The 24,929-nt window shown below is 39.7% G+C and overlaps 1 protein-coding gene across 1 annotated transcript in view; it reads left to right on the top strand.

The window, feature by feature from the left end:
- Positions 1-14,448: 14,448 nt before the first annotated feature.
- Positions 14,449-24,929, top strand: part of CDIP1 (cell death inducing p53 target 1) — a 54,410-nt gene continuing 43,929 nt past the window's right edge. Inside the window, exon 1 of the mRNA XM_044658972.1 lies at positions 14,449-14,546. The gene's annotated coding sequence lies outside the window, so the exon portion shown is untranslated. The remainder of the gene's footprint in view (positions 14,547-24,929) is intronic.

The raw sequence follows: 24,929 nt of genomic DNA, 5'->3' as shown, positions 1-24,929 counted from the left end.
TACTTCCTGCCAAGATGGATGCTTGCAGTTCCCTCAAGAAATAAAAGAAAATAATTCCTTCCCTCTTTAGCCCTTGCCTTAATCTTCGATACAATGATTCACCAGAGGCTTTAAGTAGGTAACAAAGGGAATTTATTAATGTCAGGTTAGTTGGAGGGAAAGAGGTTTAGGTTTTCTAACTGCTGCTAGGGAGAAAGCTGATGGTGGGGGAAGGGTCACAGGAGGGGGTTAGACTGAGAGAGCCTGCTCTCCCAGTCAGGAAGATTTAACTGCCTTAAAGTAAAGTATTTATTAAATCACTAAATTGGGGTTAACTTGTTTAGGATGCCCTACTTGCCTACAGAATCTAAATCCATTATATCCAATCACCAAGCCACCCTTCCTCCCAGGGCCCAAAGGGAACTTCAGGGGAATAGCAGGGATGTAATGGAGAGATCAGGGAGAGGCCCAGAGAAATTAGATAGGTCCAAATTTCCCCAAGACAAATAAGCACAGGCCAATGCCGAAGCCAAAAGCTAAGCCCAAACCCAAAAGCAGAAGCCCCCAGACAAAGTGAGAGCCAGAAGGCAAAAGCCCCATCAGTTGGACTTCAGCCCTATTTATAGCCTCAGGCTCCAACTGACTTTCTGAAGATTCTAAGACCTCCAACTATCTTTCTGTGACAGTTTGAAATTGCAGAAGCAAAAAGCTTCTGCTAGCAATCTTGCATTACAATCTGCTCATTTGTCTTTTGGAAATTTGTACCTCGTGACATTTCCTGGTTGCTAAGACTTAAAGGGATTTTACTACTCTTACTCTAAGCTAAATTATAACTGTGCTCTTATCCCTATCTAAGTTTTGTAAAATAATAAAAAGGGTAACTAACTCCTAAACTTATGCTAAGACTAATCTTAGCTAAAACTAAGATGGGTTATGGGAAAGGCATAGGAAAGAAATGGGGGTTTGAGTTTTGCAAAAAATTTTTGAACAGAAAGGAAAAGCAGATTAAATGCAAACATTCACAAACAGTCTAAAAGCTAACCTTTGTTAACTAAAACAAAGTAATAAATTCTATCTATGTACTTATCTAATTTCATGAATTAACCACAAAGTATCAATGTAAGAAAATTTCTGCAATCTAAGCTTCTAAATTCTAATTCATTTTCTAAAGTTAGTATATGAACATGTTAGTACATTTATGCCTATGTTAGAAATGTTAGTAAGAATAAGTAAGACTAATATTATTGTAAGCCTTTTGGTTAAACTATAGACTTAAGCTATGTACAATATTTACAAGAAAGCTTAGAAAATTCTGTCCCTGTTCTAACTTCTCAAACTAACTAAGCTGACCCTATGTGTTAGTAAAGCTTATTGTTAAGGATTAGTAAGCAAAATTTATATATTTACATTTTTTACAAGAAATGTCAGGTGATTTGAGTAGAAGGTGTCTGAACCAAAGTAAGAGGAAAACTCTATGCTAAGGCAGACAAGCTTCTCTCTTAAGTTTAAGTATGTGTTTCATATGTAGATGTGAAGTCAGAAAAATGTTCTATGTGTTGTGTAGTGTGACATATCTGTGTGATGAAATGTTACCTACTTACTCCACTGGAATTCTTCTGCAAATTGCATGTGCTGTGTGGATGGAATCTAAAGTGTTGGATGCAGTGAGAATTCTGTTGGGTGTAACTTATGTTCTTCAAATGCATGGGTCCAACGCTGATCTGATGCTCTTCTTCACAGTGTGGTTGTCCCATACACCAATTGTGTATTTGGTCACGGATGTCTTTTATAGTCCTCAGGTTTGCTGTCCTTGTGATGATCTGTAAAGTCAGCAACACTTTATTTGTGTCGTTTGATGCTATCCTGCGCTTGTCAACTTGCACTGGAACTGATGTTTTGGTGTTGATTTGTGTCAGGAACAAAGTTCAAATGTCCATGAAATGTGATTAATCTTTTCTTCTTTCCTTTTCTTTGCGGTTTAATAAAGATGATTACAGGTAATAAGAGTTCGTTATAAAGTCTTTTGTGCTTTCATTTATTCGTCTATATCAGTGTCTAGGTCTCGGGTTGATTGCAAATCAAATGTTGTGTCTTCTGCTGCTGATTCTTTTTCATTGTCATAATGGTTTATGGATGATTTTTTAAAGTTGTAATTGGGTTCAGGATAATCATTTGGGTGTAAAATTTGGTGTAATATCTGGCTGTTCACTGGCTCTTGGTCTAAATCTGGCTCTGATTCATTCTCTGATTGTTGTTCTAATTGATGCTCTGGTTCTGTGGTCTCATGTATAGGCTGTGGACTTTCTGTGGACTTATTTGATTGACTGTTTGGTGCTAGTTGATCTTTATGCTGTATAATAACTGGGTCTTGTGGTTGTTGTTGGGACATGTCTTTTGCTGGCTTGACATGAGTGACGTGGAACCAAGGATCCCTCCCTTTAACTTTGATTGCACTAGGAGTTGTTAAAATTATTTGGGATGGGCCATGCCACTTGGGTTCTAACACAGACTTCCTGGTGAAGTTTCTGATGTAAACATAATCTCCAGGTTGAAAGTTGTGCAGACTACAATCAAAGAGTACTCTTTGATGTATCAAGCCTATTTTATGAAGTTGGTTTAAGCGCTGCTTGAGTAATTTAATGTACTTGTACAGCTTGCATTCCATACCTAGGTGTGATAATTTGTGAATGCTTTGAGGTGACTTGCCATGGAAAGGTGGATAGCCATACAGCATTTCGAATGGTGATAAGTGTATAATGATGTTGGGTTGGCATCTGAGGTGGAATAGTGCCAATGGTAAAGTATCAGGTCATTTCATATGAGATTCTGCACAGATTTTGGCTACTAGAGTCTTCAAAGATCTATTCACTCATTCAATCTGTCCACTAGATTGGGATCTGTATATTGAATGGAGATGTTGTTTGACTCCTAAGGTCTCATAAACTGTAGCTAAAATCTTTTTTTTTTTTAATTTTAAACCCTTAACTTCTGTGTATTGGTTTATAGGTGGAAGATTGGTAAGGGTAGGCAATGGGGGTCAAGTGACCTGCCCAGGGTCACACAGCTGGGAAGTGTCTGAGGCCGGATTTGAACCCAGGACCTCCTCTCTCTAGGCCTGGCTCACAATCCACTGAGCTACCCAGCTGCCCCTAAAATCTTATTAGTGAAGTGGGACCCAGAATCTGAAGCAATGTGAAATGAATAGAGAATCTGGGTATTAATTCTCTCAGTAAGACTTTTACAACAAATGCTGAAGTGTTACATTTGACTGGGAAAGCTTCTGGCCACTTAGTTAATCTATCCACTATCACTAATGCATATCTGTAAGCTTGACTCCTTGGCATAGTATGTATGATGTAATCAATTTGTAAGCATTCGAATGGTGTATCCATGCAAAAAGGCCAAATTCATGGCAAAAATTTAAGAAATTTAAGACAGGGAAAAGAAGAACATCCTAGTAGTTTCCTCGATAAAGTAATAGAGGCAGCAGAAACTATCCTAGGATTATGTGACACATGTGCCTAAGAGACCATAGATCATATCTGTAGGCAATTTGTAAAGGGAACATCAATCCCCATCCAAAATTATTTTAGACAAAACTGTCCACAGTGGGAATCACTGCCATTGGAGGATGTAAGACAGCATGCTTCCTACATCCATGATTCAAAGCAGAAGGAAGCAAGGGTAGCAAGACAGACAGACTCAGAAAAGGACAAACTGATAGCAGACTTGAGAAAACAATTAAAGCAGATAAAAAGAGAAAAAGAATTAGAAGAAGTAAAAAATTTTGCCCTTCAAGTGAGTAGGAGCCATAGTCAATCCAGGCAACCTGTGGACGTCCAGGTCATATTCTCAAATTTTGTAGATTTAGACAACAAATTGACTTTGCCAAAAATGACAATTATAGCCAAAGAGAAAGAGGAATGAGAAGGACCTATTACAACACGAAATGGTCCAGAAATAATGATACAAAGAGAAGTGAGGAAAGTAAGCATGATGGTCCGTGCTGTAGCCATTCATGCAAGAAATTTAGCTTATCCCCATCTTTCGAAGAAATGGAGAGATACATACAGATGGGAACAAAGCCAAAGTCGTTATGAATTGAAGTTCCTAATTTAAAAAGGTCTAATGATTATAATTTGGGTGTGAGGATATATAGTCTGAGTGGGGAAAATAATATTGAAAAACTGGGCACTACAGAACAGATGTCTCAAGCAAGCTGCACAGAATATAAAGATATATCTATGGCAGATGATCAGCAATGGGAGGACATAATGTGGATGCATAGAGAAATGTATGGCAATAGTGAGGATGACTACATAAGGCATCAGCTTTCTCATTCCATCACAAAAACATTGGATGAGAAACATAAGGACTGTACAAGCACTTGCAACAGCTTGCATCAAAAAGCTTTGCAATCTTGTTCAAAGTCATCAAAAACTCAAACTCCTCTCTTTATTCCAAGTCTAAAACAATGGGGCAGCTTGGATAAAGAACATTATGGCAAGGATTTGCAATGTATTCAGAAAGGAGAATCAGTAGTAACCTTGGAGGAGTTAGTGGAATCCCATTCACTTGCTTCAGACATAATGTCACAGATTGAAGTTAGAGAGCAATCAAATCAGTATGTTGGCAAATACTTAATTTTAAAAGTGCAACCCACTGAGTTGCAGGGTGCTGGCAGCTGCTTAGGAGATTCTACACCCACCTTTCTCGACCCCTTAGCTGAAGAATTCCAACCAGAAGCTTGGGGAAGGGAGAGGGAGCAGTTGTCATCTCCAGTAACCAGTGTGATTAGTGACAACATCAATGAAGTTTGTTCAGTGATTGAAGACACAAACCATCTGACTTCAGCCACACAAACTTCAGGGCAAGATAGTGAACTTCAGTCAGCTCATGAGTCAGTAGTCGTACCAGAGGTGTCGAAGGGAACACAAAGTATCTACCAAACATTCCTGGATACAACTGATGGGAAAACTTCTGATTTGGGGCTTGACAGTTCTTTAAATATCAGAGTGGACAATGAATTAAACCAAACCTCCATTTCTGCAGCCCTTTGCAAAAGCCAACATGAAGATTCTGTGTGCTGTGCACAGCACAGTTTAGTAACAGCTGATAATGACTCTCAGGCTCTCAATGAGAGTGAGAGGTCGCTCTCTAAGCCTGCTTTCTGTTGTTCTTCTGATGATTCTAAACTTAACTTGCTTAATAGTGCTACAGGATGTTCTAGTTTAGATACAAATGACCATACGCGATACTGGATCAATACCAAGTGCACACACAAAATTGAGGATTCCTTATTACCCCTAGTACCAGTGAAGTCCAATGACAGTGGAGAACCACTAGTTACCCTAGAAATCGGGGGAGTACATTATGAAGGACTATTGGACATTGGTGCAACATGTTCCATTTTATGCGAGGCACCTGAAGGATGTCAATATCAAGGTAGTTTGAGAGTGAGAGGAGCTTCTGGGATAGCCCAACAAGTCCAGAAGCTAAAAGTTAAAATGGTAAAATTCGTCCCTCTGACTCTCGAACACACCTTTTTATTGATGCCATCGTGTACTTCGAATCTTGTGGGATGAGATCTCTTATGTAAATTGGCTACCACCATCCAATGCCAGCCGCATGGGCAAATCTATCTCCTGTTAAATTGGAATTTGGGAGATGCCATCTAAAAGTATATATATTTTCTATGGACATGTGGGAACTATCAAACTACATTTCCCGTGGTCCAACAGGTTTCCGGTTCCGGTTCTTTGGGTGTGGGAATGCCTGCGTCACCAGGCAGAGGACAGTTTAAATGGGAGGAAAATCGAAAGTAAGCCCTCTTTAGCTACCTCAGCGCACGGAGGTAACAATAATGGCTGGGGCGGCAGTTTTGAATTCTTACCGGCGTGTGGTCTAATGACTTTATCCCTATCAGCATGGCTGTTATTAAAATACTATTCTCCCTTTTCATCTTGGTCCTTATTATTTTTAATCGTAACACTCCAGCTACCCAAGAGATCTCTGAAACACCATCCCATTTTATTTTTAGACCCATGTAGTGAGGAACCCACTTACCAATCAAATAACAACATCTATGAGGTTCCTGATGATATTCCTGATTACGTGTGGGCTAAAATTTCTAATGAAGTGGGCAGGATATTATCTGTGGAACCAGTAAAAATAGAGGTAAAAGAAGGTTTACCTCCAAGAATTCCTCAGTTCAGACTTAGCCAAGAGGTGATAGAGGGAGTGAAACCCATCATATAGAGTTTATTGCAGCAGGGTATATTAAGATATGGCTTATCACAATATAATACACCAATCATACCTATAAAGAAAGCCAAATTATCTCCTGAAGGGAAGGCTCAATGGCATTTAGTACAAGATCTCAGAGCAATTAATGACCATGTGCAAAAGACCTATGCCATGGTACCAAGTCCATCACAAATCATAGCAGCCATACCACCTGAAGCTGCTTGGTTTACTGTTCTGGACTTGAGCTCTGCGTACTTCTCTGTTCCCCTGTACAGAGACAGCCAGAAGCTGTTAGCTTTCACATGGGAAGGCAAATCCATCCAATGGACCTGTTTGCCCCATGGTTTTTCAGATTTAGCTTCGGTCTTCTGTCAAATCCTGCAGAGAGACCTTGAGTTGATCACTTTCCAAGACAGCAAAATGGTACATTATGTTGATGACATCCTGCTAATGTCACCATCTGCTGAAGTCTGCTATACTGACAGTGTACATTTAATCAAAGAGCTAGGCAAAAAGGGCCATAATATTTCCAAAACAAAACTTCAATTTGTGAGGAAAAAAGTAAATTATTTAGGATTAATCCTAGAAAAAGGCTCCAGAAAGATTTCCCAAAAGAGAACACAAAATATACAGAATTTGAGTTTGCCTAAGACCAAGAGGCAGCTCAGGGCAATTATAGGAGTAATGAGCTTCTCTAGAAACTGGATTCCAGGATATGCTCTCATCACAAAACCTCTGATAGAGCTAACCAGGAAGGAAGTTCCAGAACCGCTAAAATTATCAAAAGACCATGTCCATGCTATATAGAAACTAAAATCACTCACTATCAGCACCAGCCCTAGGTATCCCTGATCATGACAAACCATTTCTCCTTTACGTCCACGAGGATAAAGGGATAGCCTCTAGTGTTCTCACTCAGTCATTCAGGAATACCCTAAGACCAGTTGCCTATTATAGCTCAAAACTAGATCTAGTAATCTGTGGAATGCCAAACTGTTTAAGAGCTATTGCTGCTGTAGCCATCATGATTAGAAAAGCATCTTCCTTGGTATTAGGGAGTGAACTGAAATTATTTTCCCCACACCAGGTGGAATCTACTTAAAGAAACACCACACTTCAAGCATTCACCTCCCAAAGACTATCACAATACCAAACATAACTTTTCATCGGTGCAGAAACTTAAATCCTACGACTCTGATCCCAGATTTACCTCTGGAGGGAGAAAGTCTACATATCTGTGAAGATGCACTTAACATTGTGCATAAAACAAGGGCAGATTTATCCGACAAGCCCATGGAAAACCTCGATTTGACCTTATTCATAGATGGATTGTCATACATAGTAGACAATCAGAGATATACCAGAGCAGCCATAGTGACAGCCTCCGAAACAACTTTGGTACTCATCATTACCACTTACCATGAGTGCCCAAGGGGCAGAATTAGTTGGATTGATATATGCTCTATAGCTTGCTGAAAATCAAAAAACGAACGTTTTTTACCGATTCTTGTTATGCTTTTGGAGTTCTGCATCATTCTGGTGAACTCTGGAAAAATCGAGGCTTCATTACATTCAATGGCAAACAGATAGCGTACGGGAATTTAATTAATTCAATTGTTGGATGCAATCTAATTACCAGCCCGAGTGTCAGTCATTCATCGCAAGGCTCATAGCAAGATCCAAGGGCTAGTGGAATCAGGGAACAAATGTGCAGATATCACAGCCAAATTCACGGCGAGGTATGGACCAAGTACAATTCTAAACTTATCTTTGGTGGAGGAAAATGATCTCAAAAACACATACTCCCCAAAGGAAGTGAAGGATTGGAAGAAACATCATGGTGCATACTTAGCTAACGGAGTTTGGCTGGGGGCAAATGGAAAACCTATGTTGCCTAGATCCCTGTATTTCACCTTTTGCAATGCATTACACCAAAAAGGACATTATGGAAGTCTGGGCATGGCAGATTCTATAACTAGGTATTGGAATGCAACGGGCATATAAGAAGTTGCTATGAGAGTTTCACAGAGGTGCAGAATTTGTATGCAATTCAATCAGACAATTACAAAAGTCCACAGTCTGGGCACTAGCCTATACACCATTTGAATGCTTACAAATTGATTACATCACTATGCCAAGGAGTCAAGCTTACAGATATGCATTAGTGATAGTGGATAGATTAACTAAGTGGCCAGAAGCTTTCTCAGTCAAATGTAACACTTCAGCATTTGTTGTAAAAGTCTTACTGAGAGAATTAATACCCAGATTCTCTATTCCACTTCACAAGATTATGACATGATTCCCACATCAGTAATCAGTCATCTTCTAAAATAATGATTTATCAGTTTTGTAGATATGTACTAAGGTTGTATTTTTTTCTTTCATTTGGGAAGTTTGAGAAGTTATTGATTTATTGATCTATCCCTTAGTTTATTTCTAATCAGCATTATTCACTTTAGTGTAATTTCATAGGGGAAGTGATTGTTTCTTATTTAACAATCAATAAACATTTAGTCAAGTAGGTTAATCAACTAGTATTGATTTTATTTAGGGATGATTGAATCAGATTAAAGATTCTCTTTTTTGTATTAGACTCAATGGGTGTTCTTGCTTAAGCACAAAATGCTGAATAAAGGATATCCATCATTTTGGCCTAATGATTAAGTAACCGAGGGGTATGTAGGGCCTCCACCATGAGCATGAAGGCCAGCCAGTTTCCACTAAGTCTAATCATTTAAGTTTTTCATGTTAGACATGTCCTAATACTGTGAAAAATATTTCATTTATTTTAAGGGCCCCTCCACCTCTGCCTCTCTGCCCTTGGTTATGCAACATTGGAAGGTGTTCATCTTGTCAGCCTTCCTATAACTATTTAGTCAGTGGAGATGACCCCTGTCTTGCCTATCCTGTTGACATTATCCCTAGCCTATCTACTAGGTCCTTCTGGAGGGTCAGGGTACATAAGTTTGCTAATCAATGAGATTGTGTGTTTTACTCTGTACCATCTATAACTTCTGAATATCAAGCATTATAAAATCTGTGTCCTGCAGATAGATGGGATGATCTCAGATAGTGAAGAAAATCTGGGATCCAATTCAGTGAAGAAGGCCAGTTGTCTCTAATAAAAAATAATTATTGGCTCAAAGCTCTGCCTCAACCATTTTTCTTGTAGATGATATATTTTTGGCACAAAGGAAGGGAGATAGTGGTAAGGCTGGTTTTTAAAAATATTTGTTACTTGAAAAATGAAATTAAAATCTAAAAAACAAATAAATAAAGGAGAAAAACAATACATAATGACTCCCCTCACCCTATTCTCTACCCTAACACTAGAGGTGTTAAAACAAAATCTGGAAAATCACATTTGATGGAAATATTATAGGAGGAATTATTGGCCATGTACGGATTAGACTAGATGCTCTCTGAATTCCTTTCAATATCATATTCTGGGAATTCATTTTTATTTCTGTTTGGGAAATTTTAAAATTTAAACATGAATGTTGTTATAATGGATGTTCTAGAAATGTGAATGCTTCAGAAAATACTATAGGAACATTCTTTCTAAGTCAGGAAGAGAGAGCTACTTCTCTATATGGCTCTCCTACTCTATTCTTCCTTCTTGATTCTACTCCTCCAAGATGAAGATCCCCAACAAACTCTCAGATTTATGCAATTTTTGCCAACCAAAGTACTGTATGTGCAAAATTCCTTGTTATTCCTTCTATTTGCCAACTTCCATTTTAGATAGCAGAGAGGAAAATTAAATGCTTCTGTTTAAACTCCTTTCTTTTATGTTAGCTGAGTTATAGTGTTCATTCTAGCAATGCAGAGAGGCAGAGGATTTAGACAGGTTATCTTCTAGTTTACACATGTAGAAATATGTCCCTAATTTTCACTGCTCTTATTCAGAAGAATAGACATCATTTTTAGTTCAAAAAAGGGAAGTTAGGAAGGAGGGATTTTACAAAGGAAAAAGAAGTTAATGGTTTATACTTAATTTAAACACGAGGAAAATGTTAGGAAATAAAAACTGAGAAATTAATCAGTGCTATTTGCCATAGTTTTACCAGCAGATGGCATTGGCAGTAAAGTCTAAAGAATAATATTTGCTGCTTTTACACATTGGGATTATTCTACTATTACCTGGGATGCAATTAATACATCAACAAATTTTCAGAAAATTAGGTGGGCCCTTTGGGATGACAGCCTAGCTTTGTGGGGAAGTCACAGGAGCTAAGAGGCATATAACTAATGAGTTCATCAAGAAGGACTTGTGTTCTTTTTGGTCTGCAATATTAGGGACTAGAGAAGATGTTAGAATTCAGATTTAATAGTAAAGGAAAATTGTACTTACATATGTGCAATTCAATTACCACCTATTTAGTGCCTACTCTGTACAAGGAACTCTGCTAGGTGTTGGATGTACAAGGACAAAAACTAAACCATTGCTGCCTTTAAGGAATTTATATGGTGAGGGGTGGGGATGTTTGAGGAAAGAGAACTTGTGCTCAGATAAATGCATGGTAATTTGGAGGGGAGAGCTCTAATAAATTGACTGGTGAGGAGAAGGTATATCAGGGAAAGCATTGGTAAAGGTCAGTATCTAGGTTGAACTTGGAATGGAAATAAAAATTTTGAAGGGCAGAGGAAGAAGGACATTCCATCTGTCAGAGATACCTTGTGCAAATATGCAGGAAAGGATGAAATGGTGATTATAGGAAACAACAAGAAGTCTAGTTTGTCTAACGCATGAAGTATGTGAAGTAGAGGATATATGAAATAAAGAAGGAAAGGTAATTTGGAGCCAGATTGTGGAGGGCCTTGAAAATGAGGCTGAGTTTATATTTATTATAGGAGAAACAGGGACAGACAAATTAGGTAAGGGTGATCAGAGTTTTCCCATAAGGTGCTATTCCTTCAACAATAGAAACAATTGAGCTTAAACATGTCCCTGGCAAGAATAATTAAAATGGGAAGCAACTAGATAGCTCATTTTCTCCTATTTCCCCATAGAGGCAGCAGCACTCTATGTAAGTTGCTCTCCCATCAGGCAGGGTATAGGCTACTTACTACTCCTTCGGTGGTGGCTTCCTCAGAAGCAACAATCTCATGTCTGTCTATGGGGTGTCTTGAAGTCTCTCGATCAATGTGGTTTTGTGTCTAAGATCTGAGGTCATTCTTAGAGGTTAGTCTGAGTAGAAAGGAGGAAAGTAGAAGTCCTTGGGGAGGGATGGAGTAAAATAGGTTACAGATTTCTTTATTTGAAGGAGGGGGGGAAAGGAGGTGGCAAATAGGTTAAAGTCCATTGTTTACCCAGTTACCTATCATGCTCCTCCACTAATATGTAAGCTTGGGCTCCCCATATCTGGTATCTGCACAATAACATGGTGGTAGACACATGACCCACTTAGATTAGCTTGAACTTTGGGCTTATGGCTATCTCTTCCAATATAGTGGTGCTTCTGTGAGCACAGGTAGCAATACCAATATGAGTAAGTCCAGCCTGGGAGACAGCTTAGGGATGTTAAAGGCAGTTATCAGAAGGGTTTATCTGGACTTTACTGTTTGATCTTGGGTCCCTTAATTGGAGCTTCCTGGCAGCAGGAGTATTTTGCAACTCCATCCTTCTTGGTTGATGATGACCAACAGTAGACAGATGAGTCCAAGTTTTGAGGTGGCTTACCAGAAAGAATGGACCCTGTAGAAATTGTTTGGACCATCCAAAGCTAGTGAGAAGGTGAAATGCAGATTCAGTAGTCTCAAAATTTCTCATCATCTGATATGTTTAAGTAGCACTCACCCAGGAAAACCTAATAGAAGGTATGAGCTACTACATGTTTTTGTCAATTTGAGCCTGTGAGTCTTTTGCGTTTAGTATTTCTTTTGTGTGGAGGGAAAAAAATAGCTGCCCTATTCTTGATTTATATTTTACTTTGAGTATCTCTTCTATTCCTTTTTGAGAGAATCTAGATCAGTGATTCCCAAAGTGGGCACCACTGCCCCCTGGTGGGTGCTGCAGCGATCCAGGAAGGTGGTGATGGCCACAGGTGCATTTATCTTTCCAATTAACTGCTATTAAAATTAAAATAAATTAATTTCCAGGCGGCTAAGTAATATTTTTTCTGGAAAGGGGGTGGTAGGCCAAAAAAGTTTGGGAACCACTGATCTAGATGTACATTAATATTTAAACATTAAGTAATTTTTTCTTACTTGGAGCTAGTTGGGGTATAAACAGCCAGAAAATGTAAGAATAAAAATTCATCCCCTTTCTTTAGTGACCATGCTCTCCTAGGACTGAATATAGTCTGTGTTCTTTTAGGTCCAGAGCTGAGAGGCTCTTGGTAGAAAGGGAGAGGGCTAGTGTCCTCCCCTCAGTTGTAATCTCTTGTGCTCTTTCAAGCACAGTACAGAGCCCACTGTGTCAAATATTATAGAGGAGTCAAAAAAAATGAGAAAGGGAAGAGGCCATCAGATTTAGCAGTAAGCAATGGTTAGTATGTGGTTACTAGAGAGTTTCAATGGAGCAGCATGGGTAAAAAGCCTAATTGTAAGGAATTTGAGAAATGCAAGTCATTTTGATACTGTGGCAAGTATATATTTAACTTCTTTAGGTCTTACTGGGTTTTCTTATCTCTGAAGGAAAGGATTGGACTAGATGAATACTAAGGTTCCTTCTAAACTTAAATATATGATACTATGATCCCATGTAAGTAGTGTGCTAGTAGACAACAACAGGGTGGGAAAGTAAAGCTAAATCCTTCCAATGAATAGAGGCAAGCAGTTACTTTGCAAGATTAAATATTATATATATACTCCTTTAGAACTTGAACTCAGGATCTGAAATGCTCATACATATATCTAATCTGAAAATTATGGACAAGGTAGAAAATTGGAGGAAAGAACACCTTATTTTTGCATTTTGAATTAAAAAAAAGTATTATATACTCATCCCTATTAGCAAGTGAGCTCCTTGAGGGTTGGGACAATTTTTGTCTTTCTTTTTGTCTCCAGGATTAGAGGATTCTACTGTTTGGTACACAACTAGCATGTAGTGAGTCATTAAGTATTTATCAGGCACTATACTAGACATGGAAATACAAGTAGAAAGATAGTCCCAATCCTCAAAGAGCTTATATTCTACTGAGGTAAGACAGCACCCAAAGAGGAGCTAAAAAGAGGGAAGGGAGAGAACATAGGAGGTATAATAGAGAAAGTTCATAGTCAGTCCTGAATATTGGAGAGGGATGAAGACATGACTGGCCTAAGAGCTTTCCTTAAAAATCTGTTAAAATCATTAAGTAAACATATGCATGCATATTTACATATTTGTTGACTCCTTTGTAAAATGAAAAATCTCTAATCAATTAAAAAGCATTTATTAAGCACCAACTATATGCCAAGCACTGTCTTAGGCACTACGACAATAAATTCTAATAATGAATTCGAATATAATTCCATTATCTCAATTCATTTACACCACAGCTCTGTTAAGAAATACGAATGGGAGTCTATCATTCCCATTTTGCAGATTAGAAGACTGGGGCCCAGGGAAGTCTTGTGACTTTGAAATGTCATCAGGATAATTAGGAACTGGGACGGAGACTACGAGCTCGGCCTACCCTCCCAATATTTGAGGGCAGGGAGGTGAGTGTGCTATTCTTATCATACGGCTGAAGTGGTACCCACGGGGCCCGCCTACGTTGTAGCTTGCTCACTAGGCAGTTCCAGCTGAGTAGGACCGTAAACCCCGCCTACTGGCACGCCACGCCCTGCTGGGATCAGTTGCTAGGGATGTTCTGGCCCTAGCTTGCCCTCCTCCTCCCGGGACTATCCCGTGTTTGCCGCTTCAGGCTAGGCTGGGCTGGAGCATCACTGGGATCTACGATGTTACGCTAGACTGCAACCAACACAGTAACTTTCCCGGCTCACCCCGCATCCCCGATCACGGGGGGGGGGGGAGGGGGAACGGGGAGGGCTGGCAAGTCAAACACCTAGCCGCTAGGAAGGCCAAAAGACTCGGACCCCACAATCAGAAGCAAAAGACCGGGAGGTGGGGCCGACCGGACACATCACGTGCTGCGAACTCGGTGCCAAACTCCTCCTCCCTTCCCCATCCCCCAGCTCCTCGCGCTCGGAGCGCTGACCTCATGGCCCCGCCCCTTGCAGTGACGTTGAAGGCCTCGCCCCTCTCCTCCTCTTCTCCAGCTACTGACACACGGAGGTGACAGTCGCTGCTGACCGTTTCGACTGCAGTCCGGTCTTGTCTTCCTCGTCGCTTTTCTTTTCTCGTAGTTTTTTCCTCAGCGACTCAGCCAGTCCTGGTAGGTAGCGCACTTCGGCCGGCGGTGGGTTCCTTTGCCTAGTGCTAGGCTGGGGGGGAAGGGGACCCTGTCCCTCCTCCCCTCCCCCCCGGGGAGACACGGGCCCTCACTGGCGGTCTGGCCGGGCCCCGTAGTCCGTGACTGGGGGCGTAACAAGTAGTGGGGGAGGGGGACATGCTTCGTTCTCGTGGCCCTTTAGAGCTCGCGTCGCTCGATTTCTCCCGCGGTACCGTCCTGGGCCATACTGCGGGTGCTGGAATTTGAAGAACGGGGTGGCTGCCGGGAAAGCGGTGCATCGATTATTGCCCCTGGACCCTTCCTTCTGTTCCCTCTGCCCTGACGCCTGGGTGCGAGGGACGCGGAGGGGGGACAGATGGCAAGAGCCTGCCTGACTGCAGCGAGGCGGACGTTTGTTGTTTGGGTGAGTAGGGGGCGCTTCGGGATTTATTTTAAGGCTTTATCCCGGGCATCCGTGGCAGCTGTTATTCCCATTTTTCAGCTCGAGAGAAGGAGACTGGAGAGGTATCGCTGCCGGTCGGAGGTTGGGTGGTGTATAGAATAGAGGAGTAGAGTGTTTTAGTGGTGGTGGTGGTGGTGGCGGCGGCGGCGGCGGCGGCGGTAGGGAAGTCCCGTTCCCACCTCTACCCCCAAACCTGGGAGTCTGGGTTCTAATCCTGGCAGCCACTCAATTGCAGTGTGACCTTGAGCAAGTGTTTTCACTTCTCTGGGCACACTCGATTGTAGTGACTTCACTGGCTTGCCCCACTTCTCTTTAAATGGGACCTAGGGCCTCGGCAGGTATAAAATTAAGGGTTTAGATTAGATGATTTCTGGCTATAAAATTCGATGATTCTATTAAACAACGCTTGTTAAGTGCCAGACGCTCTGCCAAATACAAAGAAGAAAATACAAAGAAGAAAAATGGCAAAGTGCCGCCTTCAAGAAGCTTACATTCTCTTGGGAAGAGACATGACATAAATTAATACCTCCTTATATGAGACAGAATGTAATGAACATAAAGGATAAATCCAAACAAAGTGTTTTAGGAAAAGTCGGAGGGAGGGGGGTTGTTAAGGATGTGGAAAGTGGCACTTAACCTGGCTTTAAAAGGATTTCAAGAAATAGTGAAGTGGAATGTATCACAGACATGGGACTGCATGGGTGATGCTCCTTAAGTGCTGTAAGGCACCATTATGGCAATGATTCAGATTTATCCGGACTTACTTTTGATGGCAAATTTTAGCCCTTCAACTGCAGAAGTAATCAAGAAAAGGCAATAAGTATATGAAGAGTGGGAAATTGAGGTTCATTTTAGTTGAGGTTTGCAGAAAACTTCCTGTTGGCATTTGAAGCAAGTTAAATGAAGCACTTTAGTTTTTTGGTTTTTTTTTAACCCTTAACTTCTGTGTATTGGTTCCTTGTTGGAAGAGTGGTAAGGGTGGGCAATGGAGGTCAAGTGACTTGCCCAGGGTCACACAGCTGGGAAGTGTCTGAGGCTAGATTTGAACCTAGGACCTACTGTCTCTAGGCCTGACTCTCAATCCACTGAGCTACCCAGCTGCCCCTGAAGCGCTTTAGTTTTAATTAAGATGGAAAACATTTTCTTTACAGGTTGAAGAAAGAGGAAAGAATGTGGTACTCCAAATAGGTATTTATTTGAGTTTTCAGCATTTTTTCACAATATTCAAAAAAACCTTTCCTTCTTTCATGTTCTTGCCAGCTGATTATGCCATCTGTTTGGATTCCTTTGTCAAGGCATATTATCAACCTTCACTCATTTTTCTCAGGAACTTTGACTTCTGACGTATACTCTTTCATTTCTATTCTGTCCTTTGCTATCAACCTCAACCACTTTAGTACTCATTTTGATGATGTAACAGATACTCTGCCTTTTCTTCCTCAGTCATCTCATGTCCCATGATCTCCTTCTCTGTTCTCTCTTGGTCACACCTTAGACTTCACTGTCATTCACAACTGTTACACTTTCAAACTTGTGAACAGAACACTGAACTTCCCTTTCTGACCTATTGCCTGCATATTTCCACCTCTAATTGCTATTGCATTCCTTCTGTATTTGTTTCTCCCTTTCTTTTTCCTTGACTTTTTATTCTTTTACTCTGTTTTTTTTTTAATCCTTTGTCTTCTGGGACTGAAGAGAGGTGAGGGGTAAGCAATTAGGGTTAAGTATCTTGCCCTAGGTCACATTGCTGGGAAGCATCCAAGGTTAGATTTGAACAGGGACCTTCTGTTTCCAGGCTTGTCTCTACCACTGATCCACCTAGCTGCCCCTCTCCCTATTCTAATCTGTCACTTTTTCCCTTTTCATTTCCCTTTTTCTCTTTCATAGACCTGAAACTGTAGTTGCTGACATCAGTAATGTATTCTCTTCTACTTCCGTAAATCCCTCGCCTTTTCTAGGTCTTGGTTCTTCCTGTTCTCATCCATCCTTCTCCTGTCCTTAATCATGCTTCCCTCCATGCCAGGAAAGGGTCTTCCTACATTTTCTATTGTCTTCCTCACCTCCTTCCCCACCTCCTCTTGAAACCTCTCACTTCATTAAAAGTTTCAGTACATATGATACTTGTACCTCCATGAAGCCTTCACTAGAAGTGGTCTCTCTTTTCTCAAATTTATCATTGCATATTTTTTGGACTACTCATTTGAATTTATCACATTCTTCCTCATATCATAATTATTTGTATGTCTTCTAACAGATATAAGCTGCTTAAAGCTATAGTTTTATGTTTTAACTTTGTGCTAGGTAGGCACTGAGGATTAAGTGTTTTGCACACATTACTTGCTTATTAAATTTTTTTCCCACAGAAACAGAATCCCTATCTACTTTTCTATTGTTACATTTTGATACTGTGGTTCCTTCCTTTATTCAATCTAGGTACATATAAATTCTGACTGTGCTTCCCAATTTTAGGACTAGAGGAAGAGGTTTTTTTAAAATACTTAAACAATTTTAATTAAGCTGTGTATTTATTTAGCTATCCACTTATTAATCATTCCATAAGTATTTAAGTGATAACTGAGTCAGGTACTGTGATAAACACTGTAGATATAAAGACCCCCCCCCCAAGGCAAACAAACAAAAACCTTAACCTATAGTCTCTGCTCTCAAAGAGCTTTTATTTGAATGGGGAAGATAACTTTTAAATTAATAGATATAGACAAAATATGGAAGAGCAAGAGAAAGATAATCCCAGAGAAAAGGCATTAGCAACAGAGTAGGGTGAGTGGAAGAGGGGGACCAAGAAAGACCTCCTGGGTGAAGTGGTTTTTGAACCTGGTCTTGAAAGAAACCAAGAATTTCTAAGAGATTGAGGGAGAGTGTTCCAAGCATGGTGAACATGTAAGTAAGAAGGCACAGAGATGGAAATTAGGGTGTTGTGTTTGAGGAAACCATCAAGTTGATCTGTATTGTTGGATCATAGAATTCATGGAGTGGGGTGGGGTGGGGAAGGGAGAAGTAAAGTGTAGGAAGACTAGAAAGCAGCCAGGTTGTGAAAACCCTTAAATGCAAAACAAAGGCACATCACTTTAACAGTCAACTGGAGAATAGTGCAAACAAGAGGTAATGTGAGCCTGAACTAGGTTGGGAATTGTATGAGTTACAGAAAAGAGGACATATATATGAGAGAAGTTGTGGAGGTAGAGATAGATTTGGCAGCTGATAGATATGTGAGGTGAATGAGCCTGAAGAGTTTAGGATGATGCTAAGTTTGTGAATCTGGGTGACTGGAGAATGGTGTGTTGCATTGGCCATAATAGGAAAATTGGAAAGAGGAGAGAGTTATGGTGAAAGAGTATGTTTGGTCATTTTAAATTTGAGGAAACTTGGGGATATCCAATTAGAAATGTCCAGTGGGCAGTTGGAAATCTCAGAAGAGAGATTTGGGCTTGACATGTAGATTGTGGAAATCATTTACTAAGGTATAATTGAACCATGAAGACTGATGAGATCACCAGGAGGATAGTATAAAAGAGAAAAGAGAAGAGGACCCAAGATAGGGCATTAAGGGATACCTGCGGTTAATGGGCAAGATCTAGACTAGATGAAGATCCAGCAAAGGAGCCTAAGGAATGGCTAGAGAAGTAGGGAGAAAACAAGAGAGTAGTGTTACAAAAACTCAGTGAAAAGAGAAAAAACACAAAATCCCAAAGGAGATGGTGGTTCAACTGTGTTATGCTGCAGAGAGATGAAGAGGGTTAAACTTTTGAGAAAAGGCCATTAGTCAATTAAAGTATCATTATTAACTGGATTGAGAGCAGTTTCAGTTGAGTGAGGAATGTGATAAAATAGAAGGTTTAGAAGAGAGTCAGATTCGGGGAAGTGGAGCCATTGAATATAGACGATTTTTTCCGAGGAGTTTAGCAGAGATGGGGAGGAAATATATATGGTAATAGCAGTTAGGGATAGTGAGATAAGAGTTTTTTTAGCATGAAGGAGATCTCATGAGTATTCTTGTAGACAGTGTGGAGGAATCCATACTGGGCTTGGGCATGGGTTGTTCAGGGAGAACTAGCACCTCTGGTGTAAGGGCTTGCTGAACTCTTTCAGGACTGCTCAACCCACTTTGGTGTCCACCTTTGATCTACCTCACCTCTGGCTCCATAAAGCTGTAGCATGGACAGCAGCCACAGCCAGTAAAATCATGTAGGTGAATGGGCTTGTAAGAGTTAAAATTGGTTTTGGTCAAATTAAGAGTTATAAAAAGTTGTGGTTGCCATTTATAAAAAATGACTCTTAAGTCATGAGGCTGTTAGTAGATTTAGTAGCTTTATTTACAGCAAGATAGAGATAGTAAAGAGAAGGAAATGTAGGAAGGAGGTAGAAAATATTGCCTAGCTAAATACCCTAAGTCCAGATTTGAGTGCCTCCAGACTGTGAGTGAGAATCCTAATGTGAATCTCACCAGCCCACAAGAGTGTCTCCAGCCAAGCGTATCACCAAAACGAAAGACCAACACCCGAAGAGGCTGAGCCACAAAAGAGTCTCCATCGCAGAATCCCTCTTTCTGCAAGAGCCACCAAGGCAGAATCACCAATGCAGAATGAATGCTCAACTCTCCAGGTCTCCCCTTTTATAAACTCTTTTCCCACATCACTTCTTGTCTCTGGTTTCTACTTCCTTTCACTACGGGCTGGTCTATCACATCTCAGAAACCAATCATAGTTTCTTAATTTGCCTGACACTGGGTGGGGTGGGATGGGGTGCAGTGCTTGTGGGATCCACTTCCAGCCTTTGAGGGTGTGAACTTCCTTTTCTAGTAAAAGATTCACCAAGTGCTTGACTGACTAAATATGAAAGGAGGGACACTCCGAGTTCTTGATTGATTAAGTTAAAATAGAGTTAAAAATTCCCTTTCACAGGCTGAAACCAGGTTGAGAATAAATGACAGACCTCAAACCTTGTTGGTGAGTTATGCAGCTCTCTATCCCAAGCATATGAAGACTTTCTCCATTGAAATAGGCTAATGAAACATTTCCAAAAGCCATGAAGGAAGTTGAAGTAGGTGATATAGTCGGTTTAGAGCTTGGTCAGACATTGAAGACACCAAGGTCATCTACTATATCTCCATCGTCACCAGTTATTCTGGCTTTTGTCTTGCCATTGGGCTTTGATGACTCCAGAAGACAGTGAGGCTGATGACAACAGTGAAGTTTGCCTCATCTTCCTTTGTAGAATTATTAATTGAGCTAATTTCAATATCATTGTGTCTCAGGGAACAAGAAGGCCTGAAGAGAGGGAGGGAGCTGACATGGGGAGCACTAAGCACACACAAAGTTTATTGATTATGTTTGCCATCTTATGGGTGTGCCCCAAGGTGTCCAAAAACTTTTGCAATGGTAACACTATTTTACTGATCACAGATAACCATAACATATGATAATAATTTAAAAGTTTGAAATGTTTCAAGAATTACCAAAATGTGACAGAGACTTGATGTGAGTATCTATTGTTGGAAAAAAATGGTCACCACAGACTTTTAATTTGTTTACCCCACCCCCCAAAATGTGTATAATAGGTGAAGTTACAAGGGTAAGGGACAGCAAAAGGGAATAATTTAATTATTTTTAAACAATTTTTAATTGTTATATTTATTGTATTGTATAATTGTTAATAATTAAACAATAATTTAATTATGTTTTAACAAAATAGAATTAAAAATTCAAAAATCAACTTTTGGTTAAAGGAGTTGGGGTGGCAATGGAGAGTTCAGAATGGGAGGTCCAATGAATTGTAATATCAGGCTGATGTCAGAAGGTTTTTACTTTCTAGCCAATCAGAAGACACACCAGTGTTGCCTAAGATTTTACTCTGTTACTCCCATAAATCACCATAAAGGACCTTACCCTTCCTCATGTGTGGTCTTTAGATTTTGAAAGGCCATAGATCCATTTTATTGATTACTGGCTAGTCTACTCTCTAGGGTTGTGGTCATAATGTAAGGGTGGAGTTACAAGTCATGGGAGTAGAATCACGACCCATGTGACCTGAGATTACCTGAGTGAACTCATAAGAGCAAGGAATTTAGGCACATACATCAAAGGAGATAAATCTATGCAAGCTTGATTGTTTTAACAAAATAAAATTAAAAATCAGTTTCCACTTTCACTAGAGAGATTGGGAATGATAGTAGGGTTAGTGTTCTAGAGAAGATAGGAAAGGATAGGATCATGGGTTTGGCCTAGGAAAGAAGAAAGGCCACTTCTTTGACAGAAATAGCAAAGTGGAGGACTATGTCAGAAGGATATGAAATGAGGAGAGAATTCTCTGCAAATGGACTCAATTTTTTTTCAGTGAAGTCATAAAAGGAAAATTTTTTGCCAAATCTGTATTGATCTCATTTTAATCAATCAATTTAAGTTTGCCATAATATCAACTAAAGATAAGACATTCTTATCCAAGAGAAGAAATTTGATGTCTTCCTATGCAATAAGCAAAATACATCAACAAAGAGATCTCTTGCTAATACATCTCTGTTGTGTTTGGAGTTTTTGTTCATTAATCTTTTCACCTCCAGGCTTGGGGTAGGGATTTTGTGTTCAAGCCAGTATCCACTAGCACTTTTTGTTGGGTTGCATAGGCTTTGTTTGGTCCTTTCTGTAGTTTGGGTGCTAATGCCAGTTTTGATGGGGGAGGTGGTATTAAACTACACCCTCTGCCTGCCTCAGTCTCTGTCTTCTGTCTTAGTCTTCTAGTGGTTGAAGCTTCTGACTTCTGTTGCTCTCTTATTTTCTTTCTCTTGGCACATACCTCAGTCAGAAGTTGGTTTTATTCTCTGCTGTGGCTTTAACAGGCCTCAGTGAGATATTGGAGATCATGCCTCTTACATAGCTCTCCTGCACTCACACTGAGGGTACTGAGCACTCTCTACTGTGGGCTCCAAGTGTTCTGAAGAGTTCATGGTTTGGTCCTGTCTTTCTGTGCATTGACTGTGGGAATTGGTTCTGTCCCCAATTTGTGTCATAACATGCCAGATATAGTATCTGGTACCCAACACTATATTATTGGAAGTGGCACTGACTTGTGACAGTCTTGTTCAGAATGCTGGCTGGCTTCCTGTCTGTTTGCAAAACTTAAAGCCAGTTCTCCTCTTCTGACTTCTAACAGGGGTTATGGGATTTTCTGTTTTTGTTTTTGTTTTTCCTGGCCACGGATGCTTCCTCATTTATCTTTGCTGGTACTGCAAGACCCTAAACCACTTTCATGCCTGTTTCACTCTTATCTGTATGCAATTCTAGAATGTATCAGGGAGTTTTCTTCTGCTTCCAGTTTTTTTTTAAGTCACTGTTTTTTTCTGGGACCATTTTCTGATATTTTGCTGAAGTTTATAGGGAAGATCTGGGTTTCTCAATGACCTTTCACATTACCATCTCAATTGGAAGTCGATTACCAACATATTTTAACTCTGGTTGCAAATAATTTATAGAAGCCATACATGTTATCAGTCAATCCACTTATAAAACTGTTTCATGATAGCTTCTGATCTTGAATGGGTAAATTACTGAGAAATTGTCTAAACCCTGAAAAAAGTTGGTTAGCCTCTTTTGATTTCAGCCCTTTTAATATTTCTTCTTTGTTTTCTATAGACTCCACCCTTGTTTTTGGTGCTATTTCTCAAAAATATGGTTCTTATGCCAGTGAGTGCTCTTGCTTTTTGACAAAGTAGTTAACTATTTACTAGATATATTCAGAATTCAATACAGTATGGCCCAGTCAATACAGTATGGCCCAGTATCTTCAGGAGATATATTCCAAGACCTACCATGGCTGGAACTGTGGATATAATTGTGTACCTGCTGTTCACCATAGGTAACTGAATCAGTGAATATAGGGGACAACTGCACTACCAACACCACTATTCTTGCTCTTGGGGTCATTATTAGAGCAAATAAGGATTTTTCTTAAAGAGAGGTACTGTGTTGACGCTTCAGTGAATGCAATTAGTGAGAACATTAGAGGCAGAACTGGAGGAAAGTTTTCCATTGGAGCATGGGTATGGGGATAAGGAGAAATGAGTCATGTATTGGGCTGACAGACTTAATATTACAGCCTGTACACATTCTGTGGGAAGTTTGAATCTTATGAAGCATTTATTTTTTTTCTGGAATTTTCCAATTTTTTTCCTGTAACTAACTATAAGTAACTGAATCAGCAGATACAGGGGCATAACTGTTTCTCAGAGGAACGGAGTCCAGGTTCTATTGGGAAGGAGAAATGAGAATCATGAGTGTAAGCCATATAGTTTGGAAATTCATTTGTATTCTCTGTGATTGGTACTGGCATGGTGATTGGTACTTTGTAAGAATTTAATAAATTCTATTCATTTATTCCTTTTCTCTGACTAGAGGGAGAAGAGAGTAAGTAGGTGATCTAGAGTGAGTTACTGGATTAAAGTTACAGCCCTGTTACCCATGTGACTTTAGCTCTCAAAATATTTATGGGCCCATGTTGGACCAGATCTCTAAGGCTTTTTACTTCTCTGAATTCTATAAGTTGTCAGGGCCCAGTTGAGGCTATGGATCCTAAATATGTAACTTCGTGTTGTTTTTCTCCTCAGTGATACTCAGGAGTCCTGGTGTAGGAATAGAGAAACCAGTTGATAGAGATTACAAAAAGATATGGGATGATTCTCAGGTTGGAAATATCGTAGAAGATGGGAAAGTAGGGAATAAAGATGGGGAAGAGAAATTATAAGGTAGTGATTAGTGAAATATTAAAAAGACAGGTGGGATGTCCTATAAATTGATACTGTCTTACTTTAACCAGACCCTCAACATATCAAGGCAGTTCTTTTTTTCCTTAATTCATTTCCTTCTCTCATTCTTCCCCACCCCCAAGGCCTTCCTTAGAGATGAGCTTCATATTGCTCTTGTATGTATATGTTACTTATATACTCTTTATTAGAATGTGAGTTCCTTAGCAGTAGGTGCAGTGTTTTTACCTTTCTTTGTGTCTGCAATACTTAGCACAATGGGGATCACAGAATAAACTCTTAAAAAATTCAGAAACGATTCCAGACTTTCTCTTCTATAATTAAGCTTCCTGTACTATCCTTTTCCACTTTTTTTAGCAGAGGACTGTGTCTTTCTTTTTCTGGTGATATTTTATTTCCCCCTATTTACATGTAAAAATAATGTTAAACATTAATTTGGGGGGGGCAAAAAAAGGTTTATTTAAATTTATCCATTTTTAGACACCTAATATTCTACAAGTATACATGATTCACAAACAAGTTTAAAGGAAGGAATTTAAAAAATTCGAATTCAGAATTCTGTTTTTAAATCAACTAACCAGTCTACTAACACCTAAAATAAGCCATCCACTAGCCTTCAAGGAAGAAAAATCAAATTTCTCAAAACTAAGAACTATCAAATACAAGAAATATCTAACTTACAAAGTAGTTATATTCCAGTGCTTCATTTAGAATAGGGGTTTTCATTTGTGTAGCAGCTTAAAGTCTATGGACCTCTTCTCAGACTAATGTTTTTTAAATGTAGAAAATAAAACCCACAAGATACAAAGAAAACTGTGTTAAAATAAAATTATCAGAATATTTTAAAAAGTAGTTCACAGACTTTTAACATGAATTTGTGTGAAATGAAAATTGAGAGGACCTTGAAAATGTTAAAGTATACCCTCTTTAAGGGAGGGAGAGAGAGATAAAGATCTAGATAAAGATCTAGATAGAGATCTAGTTGTGGGGCCACTTGTGGCAGCTATCTAATCCTTTTCTTCTCCCACACCCCTTTCCTGCTTTCACTTTTATTTTTTTATTTTTTATTTTATTTTATTTTTTTGAGATGGGAGAAAGGGAGGCCAAGGATGCTGAGAAGGGACAGGAGCTAGGAAGAGAGAGCATGTATATA

Source organism: Gracilinanus agilis, chromosome 1 (genome assembly GCF_016433145.1).
Source record: "Gracilinanus agilis isolate LMUSP501 chromosome 1, AgileGrace, whole genome shotgun sequence".
Lineage (NCBI taxonomy): Eukaryota > Metazoa > Chordata > Mammalia > Didelphimorphia > Didelphidae > Gracilinanus > Gracilinanus agilis.
This window is presented reverse-complemented; position numbering and strand designations above follow the sequence as displayed.